The following is a 14,472-nucleotide window of genomic DNA, read 5'->3' on the forward strand; positions in this document are numbered from 1 at the left end:
TCCCATGTCTGGTGCCAGGTCCTTCTCTGCAGAGTGGGCAAGCTGTACTCTGAGGGCATCAGCTAGTATTGCAGCCTCCATCCACCACATGTCAGGAGTGTTCCTGCAGGCATAACACCAGAGTGTCAGAGACCTGTCACTGTCCAGTAAACGGACACTGTCCCTGCCCACGTGAATACTGCCCATAGCCATCCTGGGAGGCAGAGAATTTGGCCAGGTTTTCTTTTTGAAAATTTTAACTTAGCTTATTTATTTACTTATTATTTTAAGACAGGGTTTCATTGTGACCCTGGCTGTCCTGGAACTCTCTATGTAGACCAGGCTAGTCTTGAACTCACAGAGATCCACCTGCCTCTGCCTCTCAGGTGCTGGGATTAAAGGTGTGCACCACCACACCCAACCTAATTTTTAATTATGTGCATTGGGTGAGGTGTATATTTGTGATTAAAAGCTTTTTTTTTTGTTTTGTTTTGAGACAGGTACCCATGTAGCTCAGGCTGGCTTTAAACTTACTATGTAGCCAGGGATGACCATGGACTACTGATCTTCTGTCTCCACCTCCCAAGTATTCATATGACAGGCATGTACCACACCACACCTGATTCCCTTCTTTTCTTTCTATGTTACCAAAGCTGGTTCCAACTTGTTCATCCTCCTGCCTCAGCTTTTGAGTACTATATGAAAGGCACTGACTAACAAAAAAGAACCTTGTGTTTGCTGTATCTGTGAGGCCCCTGTTCCCTGGTCACAGTTGCCAGGGGTCAGGCCTTGGTACATGGGTCACAGGTCAATCCGACTCATGTGACTCTCCAACCCCACTCATTCCTGTTCTCTGAGGGTTCCAGGCTGCAAAGGCCAAACATTCATGCAGCTTGCAGAGCCAGGGACTTTTTCTTAACTCCCCAAAAGAAGAAGTTGGGTTGCTTTGAGGTTAGGGTGTCTCTGGGCCTTCTTGTCCTCCTCAGGCCTGGGTGCAGCCTCAGTGCAGTGTTGACCAGAAAACAGGAAGATGCCTGTGGAAGACAAGGGCCTGTCAGTCAGTGTCCCTGCATACCCCAGTGACAGCTGCCATTTCAAAGGATGTGGGGACAGCAGGACTGGAGCGTTCTCCAGTAGGCAAGGAACAGGGCCCCCACACTGCCTCCCTTCAGAAAGGAGACACTTGTGTGGGCTGTAGTCTGCCTTAACTAAAAGGACAGTAAACCATTCGGGGACTTGTAAGCCTGGTGGACTGTCACTCTTGCTGGGCACAGCAATCCTGACAGCCTTGAGTTTAGCTGAGTAGCCTGGAATGCTGGTTATGGGGTTCACCCTAAAACATGCCCAGGACATTGGGCAGGCTCACTCCAGGGAAGCAGGGCACAGCCTGGCCGGTCCTGGTGTATTTCCAGAATGGGTTCTGATTCTGAAAGCAGAAATGAAACATGGACCCACATTCGGGGGCTATTTCCCCAGGGGCCCTGGCTTCACTGAGTTACAGGCTCTGCCGGATCAGGAGAGGAGAGGGAGGGAGACAGAACACAACTGTAGTCACCACAGGCACCTGCATTCCAGAGCAGAGAAGGGTCCTGAAGCTGCTGCCTCCTGCTCAAGGCCAGGCTCTGTATCCTTACTCTGCAAACCAAACTCCATCCCCACCCTGCTGGTCACCAGGGCCACGGCACTGTGATTACTGGACCTTTGCCCGTAGGACATGGCTTTAATGGGGTATGGTGGCTTGACTCTGCCTAACCACATAGCTTCACTGATGTAAGGAACCTGAGAATTCAGACAAAGGTATCTAGCCTGGCTGATACAGATTCTGGAATTGGGAGTGTCTAACCCTGTGGTTGGGGTGTTTAAGAGGCTTGATATTGACAGATAAAAAGTGTGTAGATATACTGGGTATGGTGGTCTGTCACTTAACTTTTGGAGTCTGAGGCAGGAGGGATTTGAGGCCAGCCTGAACTTCATTATGAGACCCTGTCTCTGTCAGTCAACCAAGAGTATGACTCAGCAGCTGTTGATCTGAGGGGAGCCTCTAAAATACCCCATTTTGGAGATTTGGCCCCAGGTGCCCATGTTGGTGACATCACTGGGGCTGTGCATTGAGGAGTCTAGGGGCCTTGGTCTCTTCTCTGGCTTCAGGCTTGGCTTGATTGCTTGCTGTTATGTATGCTCATGCCGCAGTGTGATCCAGGCCAGAGGGCCCTGGCCAGCTGTGAGCCAGCACCGGCTCACTTTTGCAGAGTCAGCCTGCCTCCACATTTCAGCACAGTGACACAGGGGCTATCACAAGGCTTGTCCTGACTTGCTCTCTACTGCTGTGGTGGCCATTGTGACCCAAAGCAATGCAAGTAGTAAAGGACATGTTCTAGCTTAAAGATTACAACCTGCCATTGAGGAAAATCAAGACAGGAGCTTGAAGCAGAAAACACAGAGAAATGTTGCTCACTGGTTACCCCAGGCTCACAGGCTGCTGCCTGCCTTCCTTTCTTTTCTGATACAGGACCTCTCCTCATAGCCTAGAACTGTAAGAGTGCTGGGATTATAGGCATACGCCATCACATCCAGTACTCAACTGCCTTTTCCTATAGCTCAGGTCAGCTTACTCAGGGATGGTACCACCCACAGTGGACTGTGCCCTTCTTCATCAATGCTTCACAGGCCAATCTGATGGAGGCAGTTCCGTGATTGGTGTCCCTTCTCCCTGGGTGTGTCATGTTAACAAAATCAACTATTTTACAACCATCTGGTATAGTCACTGTGTTGTACAGTCTAGTCCCAGAACATGCCATCCCCCACCCTGTCCATATCAGTTGTCACTGTCACTCCTCTTGTCTCTACTTCCCGTCTCTGGCTTTGCCTGATATGGTTCATGTGAATTCAGCAGGTGTCAGGTGACCATTGGTTTGGCTTCTGTCAACTCAAAAGCATGATTCCAGGATACATCTGTGTTACAATGTGTGTTGGTATATAAGAGTTTTGTTCCTTTTTCATGGCTGAGTAATACTCCACCCTGCAGTCAGACCCCCCCACCTTGATCCTCTGCTTGCCAGCTCTGTTCACATTTCATTCCTTAGCATGGCTGGCTGCAGTTAGATTCCCCAGCTATCTGAATCTCTGCTCTTCAGGGTCCCCACAGAGCAGCGCTGTAGGATCACTGCCCACATGAAGCAGCATCTGCTCTAGCAGCCTCCTGAGGGTGGCTTAAGGGCTGAAGCGCCCAAGGATCCTGGGGCAGTAGGAAAAGGAGGCCAGTGTACCACAAGACATTTGTCCACAGCCTACCAAGAGACCAGCAGTCAAGGGCAACCTGCCTTGGGGAGCTGCAGGTGGCAAGAAGCAGGCAGGACCATTGGCTCAAGCTTCCTGAGCAGAGGCATCAAAGCTAGGCAGGACTCAGGAGCAGGACCAGTGACTGAGGGACCAATCTTGGTGGAGTCAGACAGTGGTCTCAGATGGCTGCAGGAACCGTTTGGTGGGCCTTGGTCAAGACAGAGCAGAGTGCTTGAGGTTCAAGGACCATGACTCACCTTAGACAGTGAGGCTTCCTAGACTTGTGGGCTGGCAAGATGATTCAGTGAGTACAGGAGCTTGCTGCCAAGCTCCAGAACCTGAGTTCAGGCCCTGCATGGTGGAAGGATAAACTGACTCCTGAAAGATGTCCTCTGACCTCCACATGTGTGTACATGTGTGTACACAAACATACACAATCACAAAATAAATAGAAATATTTCAAAGTTTGAACAAAGATGGGTGTTGTGGGCATCTGAGAGGAAGACGGATCAGGATGTTGCTGATCAGGGAGGCCTGATGTGTTTGGGGCTGAGCTGGAGAGTTGGATTGTAACAGGGAGGTGACAGGGTCATTGCAGACCCATGGGGCGGGCAGGATTGCTTCCTCAGGAGACCCTTGCCCTGTCTTTGTACCTGTCTGGGTCCCCAGAAGTCTCATTGTGGCCATCAGGATCACCATGGAGAAGGGAGACCATTAGTGTGCGTTGTGTTTGGGGGTGGGTGTCTTACATAGAAGCAGAAAGGAACCGTGTGACTGGAATCTGAGGTCCTTGAGGGATGGATGGAGGAACAACCAGATACATACAGACCCATGGCAGGAAGCAGTCTAGGGGACCCCTGGGTTGCAGTTTCTGAAGGAGCCAGACAAGCAGGTAACACATGCATCAGGGTACAGAAAGCCCCACAAAGGTCACATTTATTCAAATTCAGTCCCCTCCCTGCTGTTCATGTTTGGGGTTCAGGCCCCTGTCCACCATGTGTCCAGATGTCAGTCAGGCTCCTCTGGGAGCCAGAGCTTAGAGCTGCTGACAGGGGTGTCTAGGTGTCATGGAGCCTCTAGTCTTAGTGCTTTCAGGGTACTGTGTTTGTGGTGCATCGAGCCACACGTCTTCTGCACCTCTGTGGATGTGACCAAGCCCTGCAGGCACGTCACCATCCACCTGCCACCAGAATGTTCTCTGTTGCTGAGGAGGAGTCCTGGGTGTGGGATTTGGAGCTGCGTCTCTAGACTGACTTGGAAAGAGGGCTTGAAGATCAATAGCAGGAATTCCCCAGAAAAGGAGGGTCAGTAGGCTTCCTGCACCCCTCCCCACCCCACTTCCATCAGCTTTACTGTCATTCCACATGGTCTCATGTAGCCCAGGCTGGCCTCATACTTGCAATATAGTTGAGGATCCTCCTGATCCCCCTGATTCCCCTGCCTCCATCCCCCTGAGAGCCAGGATAACAGGTGTGTGCCACAGGCCTGGTTTATGTGGCTTTGGGAATGGAAGCCCGTGTAAGTGCTATGCACGCAGTGTGCTCACTGAGCTGTAAGTACCCTACCAACTAAGCTCCAGGCAGTCAGCCAGCCAAGCCGTATCTGCAGCCCAGTGCAGGTTTTCTACAGACGATGACATTCATCCCCTTCTAAAGGGTTTTGATTTCTTGGGCTTCAGTTTTTCATGGATAACTGCAGTTTGAAAATACTGAGTAGAAAAATCCAGAAATAAGCAGTTTCAGGTTTCACTGTTGATGGCTTAGTGAGTATGCAGGATCATCTCAGCTGAATGTCTGGTTTGGCACCACCCATGCTTATGGGCGTCCACTGGGAGTCTGGGATGCATGGTTTTAATTATCAACTTGACACAGTCTGGGATCAGTTGTGAAGATGGTGTTTGGTGAGGGATTGTCTGGATCAGGTGGGAATTGTCTGTCTTGATTGTGCAGTTGAGGTGGGAAGACACCACGCTCGGCCGCAGCATCCCTTAGGCTTGGGTCCTAGACTGTTGGAGTGAGGAAAGCAAGCTGAGCACAGAGCACTGCCTTTCCTGAGTAGGTGCTGGGCTCGGGTCCTCATACTTGCATGGCTGTCACTTTACCTTAGGGCTGACTACCAAGCCCCACTTCCTTATGAATCGCCCATCACTGTGTTTCCTCCTAGAAACGCTCACTCTTGCCTTCATTCTGTCTGCCAAGGACCTGGGGACCACCAGGTCCAAAGACTGCACAAGGCCCAGGAGTCCCTTTCCCTCTTCGGCACCCCTGAACTTCCTTCCTGCACCGCCTTAACACGAGTGGAACAGTAACACGAGCTTGTGGGCACCTGGGATTGTGGCCAATATCTGTAGTGTCTGATGTGCCCCCTGGGACTCTAAGAAGTGCAGTCACACAACCAGGGCTGGTAAAGCAGGGACACTAGGATGAGGCAGAGGCTCTTGCTTAGCCACAGCTGGGGAGGAGGTGGTCACTGGGACATTGAGTTCCTGGCTCTGGTGCCTTTACCCGACAGCTGAGGCAAACCAGCAGGCTGCCTGCACCCAGCCCACCTCAAGGACATTGGAAGCTGGAGAACAGGGGAGACTTACAAGAGCCAGTGCATCTGCAGGAGAAGGGAGAGGGCAGACCAGCAGTTAGCCTGCAGGAAGGGTGTTGGATGGATGAGGAGACACTGTTCCAACAGGTATGTGTCCTGGGACCATTCCTGGAAAGGTACTTGCGAGCTGCAGGCAGGGTCAGGGTGGCCCTGAGCATCCCTTGCCAGGGGACAGCTGTGCACTTTGAGTTTGCCCTGTGCCATGCAGCCTCCCAGTTTCTCCCCTGCATAGCCAATGAGGGAAGGGCCTTTGCTCCTTCAAAGCTATTTCAGACCTGGGGGAAGTTACATTTTTGGGAAGACCACATCTAAGAGTAGAGTGAAATTATGGGGTATAGTTGTAAGCACACAAAAAAGGTCTCCTTGAGTTGGATATAGTAGGGCACGCCTGTCATCCCAGTGCCTAAGAATTTGAGGCAAGTTTGGCATCATCCCCAAAACAGAGTAGCAAATGTCTCAGAAGAAATGCACAGGGCCTGTGTGAGTACTGTGGGGGACCAGAGTGTGCTGTCTTGTCGGGGAGGGACTCCCATGGATATGCAGACCAGAGTGCACGGTGCTGTAACATCAAAGGCCTACGTGCTATACAACCATTATGGACAGATCACAAAAGATACACACTAACCTCCTCCACTAGACCTCTCCTCCCCTACTACCAGAACTCCTGAAGCCACTAGACCAGCATTGATCCTGTGGCCCCAAATCTCCTGGAGTCTATATGACCAGGTAAAGAGAAGCAGGTTGCAGCCCACAGATAAGTAGTCCAGCTCAAGAAGCTGATGCAGGAGGATCATGATGTCCAGGTCAGCTTCAGCCACGTGGCCAGGTTTGAGACCAGCCTGGGCTATGTGGGATCATTTAGAAACATGAGGAATCAAGCTGGGCATGGTACCTCGTGCTTTTAATCCCAGCACTTGGGAGGCAGAGGTAGGTGGATCTCTGTGAGTTTGAGGCCAGTCTGGTCTATATATAGAGTCCCAGGACAGCCAGAGCTGTTACACAGAGAAACCCTGCCTTGAAAAACGAAGAGAGAGTGAGAGAGACTTGTGGAGTGGAAGGTAGGGCACACATTGTTGTCAGAGACAGCACATTTCAGTTTTGGGGTGGTGCCTTAGCGGTTCCAGGGTCCGCTGGAGTGATGACAGCTAAGCACTTGGTTTGTCTGCTCAGCATTTGCAGGGAAGGGCGATCCATGTAGCAGAGTCCAGGCTGTTGGGGCTAGTGAGAGCCTGTCTGCTCCTCTAGTCTGACCCAGACAGCAGGTTCCAGGCTATGCAGTGATCACAGGGAACAGTATCCCTCCCCACCTCCCCATCTTGGTGGCAGTGCTCTTTTGAGGGACCTTTGGCCCTGCTCTCCATCTCCAAGATAGCTGTCGCTGAAGCCTCTAAAAGCTGCCCAGTTTGGGTCCTTGTGATACACCTGCATACAGGTTACCTCAAGGCTCCAGTGGCATCAGGAGTTTCCCAGTCAGGTTCCCAGGGATCCTGTACCCATATGCCTTGAAGTTGACTTGGTTGAACTACCTCTCTGCTGCCCTCAGCTTCCCCAGTTGCTGGGGGTACAGCCAGCACTTGCTTCTTGGCAGTATAGGTTGAGAGCAAGGATCTCTTCTGCTCCTGAAGCAGGGGAGCAAGGCCTGGGGTGTCAGGTGTCAGGACTGGAGCGGCGCGGTTGACGGCCAGTATGGTATTGTCCTGAGGTGACATGTCATTCAGGAGGGGGTGCGTGCCTGTCATCCCTACCTCAACAAATGAAAATACTCTGGGGGGCTTGAAATAATTAGGCCCAGCAAGATGGTTCATTGGGTAAAGTGATTGATTGCTGCTGAACTTGAGGACCTAAGTTTAATCCCTGGGACCCACATCCTGTAAAGAGAGAATCGACTCCTGCAACTTGTCTTCTGCCCTGTGATTGCAGTGTGCCTCCCCCAGTAAGTAGATCAGGATCTTAGATTGCTATTGCACACCCTATAGAGACAGTCAGGTAGGTCGCAACAGCACAACTTTTTAAAAGACAGAAAAAGAAAAAACACTTATAAAATATGTGCTGTTTTTTTGAGGCAGGTCTCACTATGTAGCCCTAATTGACTTAGAACTCCCTCTGTTGACCAGGCTGACCTTAGACTCAGATCTACTTGCCTTTGCCTCCCAGGTGCTGGGGCTGAAGGTGTGCACCGCTATCTTCTTGGTTCTGCTGCTGTGATGAAGCACCATGACTGAAGTGATTTCAGGAGAAAAGGATTTGTTTTACTTAGAACTGCACATCAGAGTCCATCACTGAAGAAAGTCAGGGTAGGGACCTGGAGGCAGGGGCTGGTGCAGAGGCCATGGAGGATGCTGCTTACTGACTTGCTCCACGTGGCTTATTCAGCCTGCTTTATTTTTATTTATTTATTTTTGGTTTTTTGAGATAGAGTTTCTCTGTGTAACAGCTCTAGCTGTCCTGGAACTAGCTCTTGTAGACCAGACTGGCCTTGAACTCACAGAGATCCGCCTGCCTCTGCTGGAATTAAAGGCGTGCGCCACCCCTGCCTGGCTCAGCCTGTTTTATTATAGGACCCAGAACCACCAGCCCAGGATGGGTACTGCCTACAGTGATCTGGGCTATCCCACTTAAATCATCAATCAAGGACACACCCCATAGGCTTGCCTATAGGCCAGTCTGATGCAGGCATTTTCTCAGTCCAGGTTCTCTCTTTCCAGATGACTAGCTGTGTCAAGTTGACGTAAAACTCATCAGGACAAGCACTGTGCTTCTGTTCTGTTTGTTTAATGGTGACACATTAAACAAATGTAGCTGTAAACCCATAATTCTCCTGACTCAGCCTCCCAAGTGCTAGACTCACAGGTCTTTGCCACCACATCTGACTCTATACATGTGATGCATAATAAACCCTTTAGCTTGTAGACAAAGCTGCTTGTAGTGACTTGCACCTGTTATCAAGCACCTGAGGAAGCTGAGGTTGGATCGTTTGAGCACTTGAACCCAGGAGTTTGGAGACAAGCCTGGGCTGCAGTGTTTAGACTCTCAATGACTATACCCTTGAGGGGCTTGTTTTTAGAAATTCCAGGTTTTCTTTGCTTTATAATTTTCCTTGTTTTTGAGTGAAGCCAAGGCTGGCCTCTAACATAGTATGTAACTGAGAATGATCTTGAACTTCTGATCCTCCTGCCACCGTCTTCCAAGTGCTGAACCCAGGGCCTTCACATGTCAGATGAGCCCTAAGCCCCACCCTGTATATAGCCTAGTGCTAGAGACTACGGGCTCTCCAAGGTAACGGAGGCCACCAGTGTGGCTAAGGCATTGGTATGGTGATTCATGACAAGAGATGGCTCAGCAGGCAAAGTGACTGAAGAGACCTGCGCTTCCATCTCAAGTTGTTGTGGGGCTCCTTTGTCACAGACAGAGCAGCCAATCATGGCCCTCGATTGGGAACAGGAGGGGCTTGGCTGTAAGGACACCATGGAGAGAGTCGGCAGGCACATTGTGGTTATTGGGCTGGTATGTAGCCTAGTTGGTAAGATAGCTGTCAGCAGGCGTGAGGGCCTAGGTCAATCCCCAACACCCTCATCAGGATCTGGGTTTCAGTCCAGCCCCCAGGGCTCCTGGCCAATGAGAAAACCTGTTACAAAAAACAATGTGGACAAAGCCTGAGGAATGACCCCTGAGCCTGTCCTCTATCTATAAAGTCATTACAAAAGCAAACATTGGTGTGGGCTGGGGATATTGTTGTCTGTAAAAAAGAGAAAACGCCTTGGGAAGCCGTGGTCTCTGCAGGGGAAGACAGCCTCAAAGATGTGATACAAGCCTGCACAGCTGGAGCCAGGCTGGTGCATCTGCTTTCCCTCTCTGTAGTCTCAGGAGCCACTTAACTGAAGAGAAGCCTAGATGTCCTTTTGTGACATGGACAGGGTCTCAGGATTTTTTTAGGGACTCAGCAGCTAGTGCAGACCTGCCATTCTGCTGCTCCATGAGGCAGAGAGGGAGAATTGTGGGCTAGCCTGAGCTATATAGCAAGTTCAAGGCCAGCCTGGGTTACATGGTAAACTCCTGTAACAGTAGTTATTTGTACCACTGCTGGGGTGTGTGTGTGTGTGTGTGTGTGTGTGTGTGTGTGTGTGTGTAAGAGAGACAGAGAGAGAGTGTGTGTGTGTGCCTGTGGATGAGTCAGGGCTACCTCAAGAGGTGTGGTCTTCACCTTCCATCTTGCTGAGACACGGTCTCTGTTTCTGCTGCCTGGACATTCTTTCTCTACTCAGACGGTCACACTCTGCATCCAGCTTTATGTTAGTTCTTTATTTTAGGGGTTCAAACTCAGCTCCTCACACTTGGGTGGCAAACACTTTACCCACTCACTGCTGAGCCATCTCTCCAGCCATACTTGAGGTTTTCTACTGTTGTGTTCTTGAATAGGAATTGGTCCGTGTTGGAGGGATTCATCATGGCCTTCAGAGTCCTTGCTGCATTTCCCACTTCATCTGTGGCTGACACTTGGTGGCTCCCATGGTCAGGGGCACTGAGGGTGGGGGGGCTTTATGCCCCACAGTCACCCGGCCTAACCACATCCCTGACAGCTGTAGTGGTCATGTGGCCTTGGGGCCAGCAGCCTTCCTGAGCCTGTGCTGAGGCCTAGCCGGAAGAGACCAGAAGGGCCTCTGAGTGGAAGTGGGGTATGAAGCAGGCCCTTGAGAGCCTCCACTTCCTCCTTCATGGAGCAAGGAACTAGAAGGTTTGGGTGATACTCCTCTTCCTGTCCCTGCATCTGCTGCTCACCTCTGCTGCCATGGCCTTGGTTGTCCTTCATTGGCCAGGTTCTCTCTGACTACAGTGACCTGACCTCGGTCCTTCACAACAGCTGTCAGTGCAAGGGGAAACCGGGTCTGACGCACTCCCCGTGACCCCGCGTCCAGGGCTGGCAGGGTGTCTTCTGAATGCAGGAGCTCAGTGTCAGGTTGGGCAGCATAGAGCAAAGGACCCATCCCAGAAAGCCATAAGGGGCAGGGGCACAGGCCACAGAGCACTTGTTGGAGCCGCAGAGTCCTTGGTTCTGCTCCCAGCCCTGTGTCATTCTGGGTAGACCTCACCTGTCATTTTAGCACTTGGGAGGCTGAGGCAGGAGGATTCATGCTTACTCAGGACTTGGGGCCAGCCTGGACTGCATGAGACCCTATCTCATCAAAGACAAAGGACAGAAGATATTTAAAGTCTCCCACTCATCTCCCACACCCCAGCTGCACTGCATAGAATGCCTAGGAACCGTGGGCCTGCAGCCAGAAGTTCACTCACAGCCACAGAAGACACCTAGGGGAGACACTAGAACTTTCTAAGCAAAAACTTAGTTGCTAGTCAGGGGACAACAAAGTTTTTCGGGTGGTACTACTTCACCCATCCCCCAGTGTGGCCCCTTCCGTCTCCTTAGAGGAAGCCCTCCCATGAGCACCTCCTATGTGCTTCAGGGGTCTGAAGTTGACAAGAGGGGTGAGTGCATCCTCCTGCACGTGCGCCTTCACCTGGGCTGTTTCCTTTTGTTGTGGTTTTGTTTGGTGAAACAGGGTCTTGACTTCATAGCCCAGGCTACCTGAACTCACAGTCCTCCTCCCTCCGCTTCCCAGGTGCCAGAATATGACATCAGGCAGGTGGCACCGCCCATAACAGCCATGGAAACGCACTGCTTAGTCTCTGGGGTCTGGAGGAACAGCTGCCACTTGCACCTAGTGGCCGGCCACCAGTCAAGATTAAGGGGGGAGCTAGAGAGTGTCACGGACTGGGGGACACAGCCTCTGAGTGTTGGGGTGAGGTGAGGCAGGGGTACAGAATATGTGCTTTGGATTTTTCTTTTTGAGATAGGGTGTCATGTAATCTAGGTTGGCCTTGAACTCACTAGAAAATGTGCTTTTAAAAATCTGAGTCTGGATCAGTATGGTGTATATACTTTTAATCCCAGCACTTGGGAGGCAGAGGCAGGCAGATCTTGAGTTCCAAACCAGCTTGGACTACATAGTAAGACCCAAAAAATAAGGGGACAAGGTCGAGCTGGAGAGATGGTTGGGCAGTCAGAGCACTGGCTGCCCCTGGAGAGGATCCAGATTGATTCCCAGCACCCACTTGGTGGCTGACAGCCGTCTGTAACTCTACTTTGACCTCTGTGTGCCAGGCACACATATGGTGCACAGATAAACATTCAGGCAAATGGGCAAACACATAAAATAAATAAATCTAAATTTTTTGTTTGTTTAAATCTGAGACTAATAACTCATAACTATAATCCCAGCTGAGGCAGCTAATCAAAAATTGCAAGCCAGTCTGGGCTACACAGTGAGACTTTGACTCTTAATAAAGTGTGTACCGTTGAATGAGTCTGCATGTTACAGCATGTATATGAAGGTCAGAGGACAACTTGAGTCAGTTCCCTCATTCACCTTGTTTGAGGCACGGGGTCCTGCTTTGCTCGCTTCTGGGCAGTTTTCCTGTGTCCGCCACCCCTGTGGTTCTGCTGCTTTAGCACTCTTCCCAGCCTCCACTGTGTGCCCTCAACACCCTGTCTGCCCTGTCTTCCTCTGGACCTGTACGCGAAGAGGCATCAGTAGATCTAATCAGGATCTATTTTTAGCAGTGCACAAACTAATATTAGCAATGTGTCTTTTATGTTAGAAAGAATGAAAACCATGTTTCTGTGAAAGCTGAGCCCTTGCCCTGGCACCTTACCTGGGCCTGTGGATTCAGTAGCATTAGCAGAGTGTCCACCCCTGGGCTGGCTCGTCCCTCCAGGCCACCCATAGCCCAGCGCCATCCCCTTCAGCCTCTGGGCCAACTCTGCTTTGAGCCACGCAGCATGCCTGTAGCTGGCGTTTCCTCCTCTATATATCATAGTGTCAACCGGATATTTTTAGCTGGGCTTTGAAAAGTCGCTGCGTACTCAGACACATACCAGACACGTGAGGTCACCAGGCACAGACAAAACCCTGGCCTGCAGGGTCATCTGTAATCACAGAACCAGAAAGCAGCCTCCCCTTCACCCTGTGGCATTGCTGGCTGGCTGTCCCCAGATTTGGGCCTGACCATCATGTTTAGAGGTCTACATGGAAAGTTGTCTGCAGTGCCTTAAAAGTGAGCCCTGCTTCTAAGGGATGTGGAAGCAATTTTGGGAACTCATCTGTAGCAACTGCTTAACTCTAGGCTGAGGTACCATGGCAACTTCTCTGAGAAATGGGCTGTCCCAAGTGTAGACACCCCAGCCCCCTGGAGAACAAGATGGATGTGTCCGTTCCATGCACCCTTTAACGTGGGCTTATGTCTTTTTTTTTTTTCCTTTCTTCTAAATAATAAGGATCTCTTTGTAACCCAGACTTGCCTAGAATTCATGGAAGTCCTCCTGGCTCTGTTTGCTGAGTCTGGGATCAGAGGCTGACTGGGAGTGGGGGAGAAGAGACTGGTCTTACTACATGTTTGGTAATTCCTGGTTGTTTACTCTTCCTCTTGACCTGAGGAGCTTGACTTCTGGGGGCCTGCATGTAGTCACCAGCACTAGCTCAGTTGAAATGTCACAGCTGTAGAAGAACACCTGGTTCTCCATCCCAGAACAACACCTGGCCCTCCACTGTCCCAGAAGAACACATGGTCCTCCACCATCAGGCTTCTTGGTGGAATTTCCCTTTGGGCTACCACACAGAGGCCACCTGTTGCTGGCTGTCTTAATCCTCTGTCACTGTAGTCCAGTGCCATAGATGGTGTCATTTGTTGGTTGGCTGGTTGGTTTTTCTGCGTAGCCCTAGCTGTCCTGGAACTCTTTCTGTAGACCAGGCTAGCCTCAAACTCAGAGACCCACCTGTCTCTGCCTCCTGAGTGCTGGGATTAAAGTTGTGTCCCACCACACTCAGCTAAAGCTTCATAATTGTTAAAGAAGGAGGGTTACAAGCTGGGCACAGGAGTGCAAGTATATCATTCTATCACTTGGGAGGCTGAGGCAGGAGGATGGTTGCTAGCTCCAGGCTACAGAGTGAGACCTATCTCAAAATATAAACAAACAGGCTCTGAAGACACAGCTCAGAGGGTAGATAGACGTGCTTGCTGTGCAAGTATGAGGGCCAGAGTTTGAATCCCCACCTCCCACGTGAGAAGCTGGGTGTGGCTTTGCACTTCTGAGACCTCAGCTTCTGCATGAGGCAGACTGAGCACATGGGGACGTGCTTCAGACACACACCTGAGACTTGCTTTTTAAAATTTTTTTTGTTGTTGTTGGTCTGGAGAGGTGACTCAGCAGTTAAGAGCACTGGCTGCTTTTGCAGAGAACCTGGGTTCAATTCCCAGCACCCACATGGCGACTTAAGCATCTGATACTCAAGTTTCAGGGGAATCTAATGCCCTCTTCTGGCCTCCATAGTCACCAGACACACACAGGTGCACAGTACAAGTAAATACTCCTCCCACAAACACACAAATTATAGTAACAAGCCCTTAAATTAAAAAAAGAAGCTGGGCGGTGGTGGCGCACGCCTTTAATCCCAGCACTTGGGAGGCAGAGGCAGGCGGATCTCTGTGAGTTCGAGACCAGCCTGGTCTACAGAGCTAGTTCCAGGACAGGCTCCAAAACCACAGAGAAACCCTGTCTCGAAAAAC

At 50.8% G+C, this 14,472-nt stretch overlaps 1 protein-coding gene across 9 annotated transcripts in view; it reads left to right on the forward strand.

Moving 5' to 3' along the window:
- The window catches only part of Myo9b (myosin IXB), an 88,892-nt gene that overhangs the window by 23,962 nt on the left and 50,458 nt on the right, over positions 1 to 14,472 (forward strand). The window lies entirely within an intron of this gene.

The sequence above is a fragment of the Chionomys nivalis genome, chromosome 20, assembly GCF_950005125.1.
Source record: "Chionomys nivalis chromosome 20, mChiNiv1.1, whole genome shotgun sequence".
Classification (NCBI taxonomy): Eukaryota; Metazoa; Chordata; class Mammalia; order Rodentia; family Cricetidae; genus Chionomys; species Chionomys nivalis.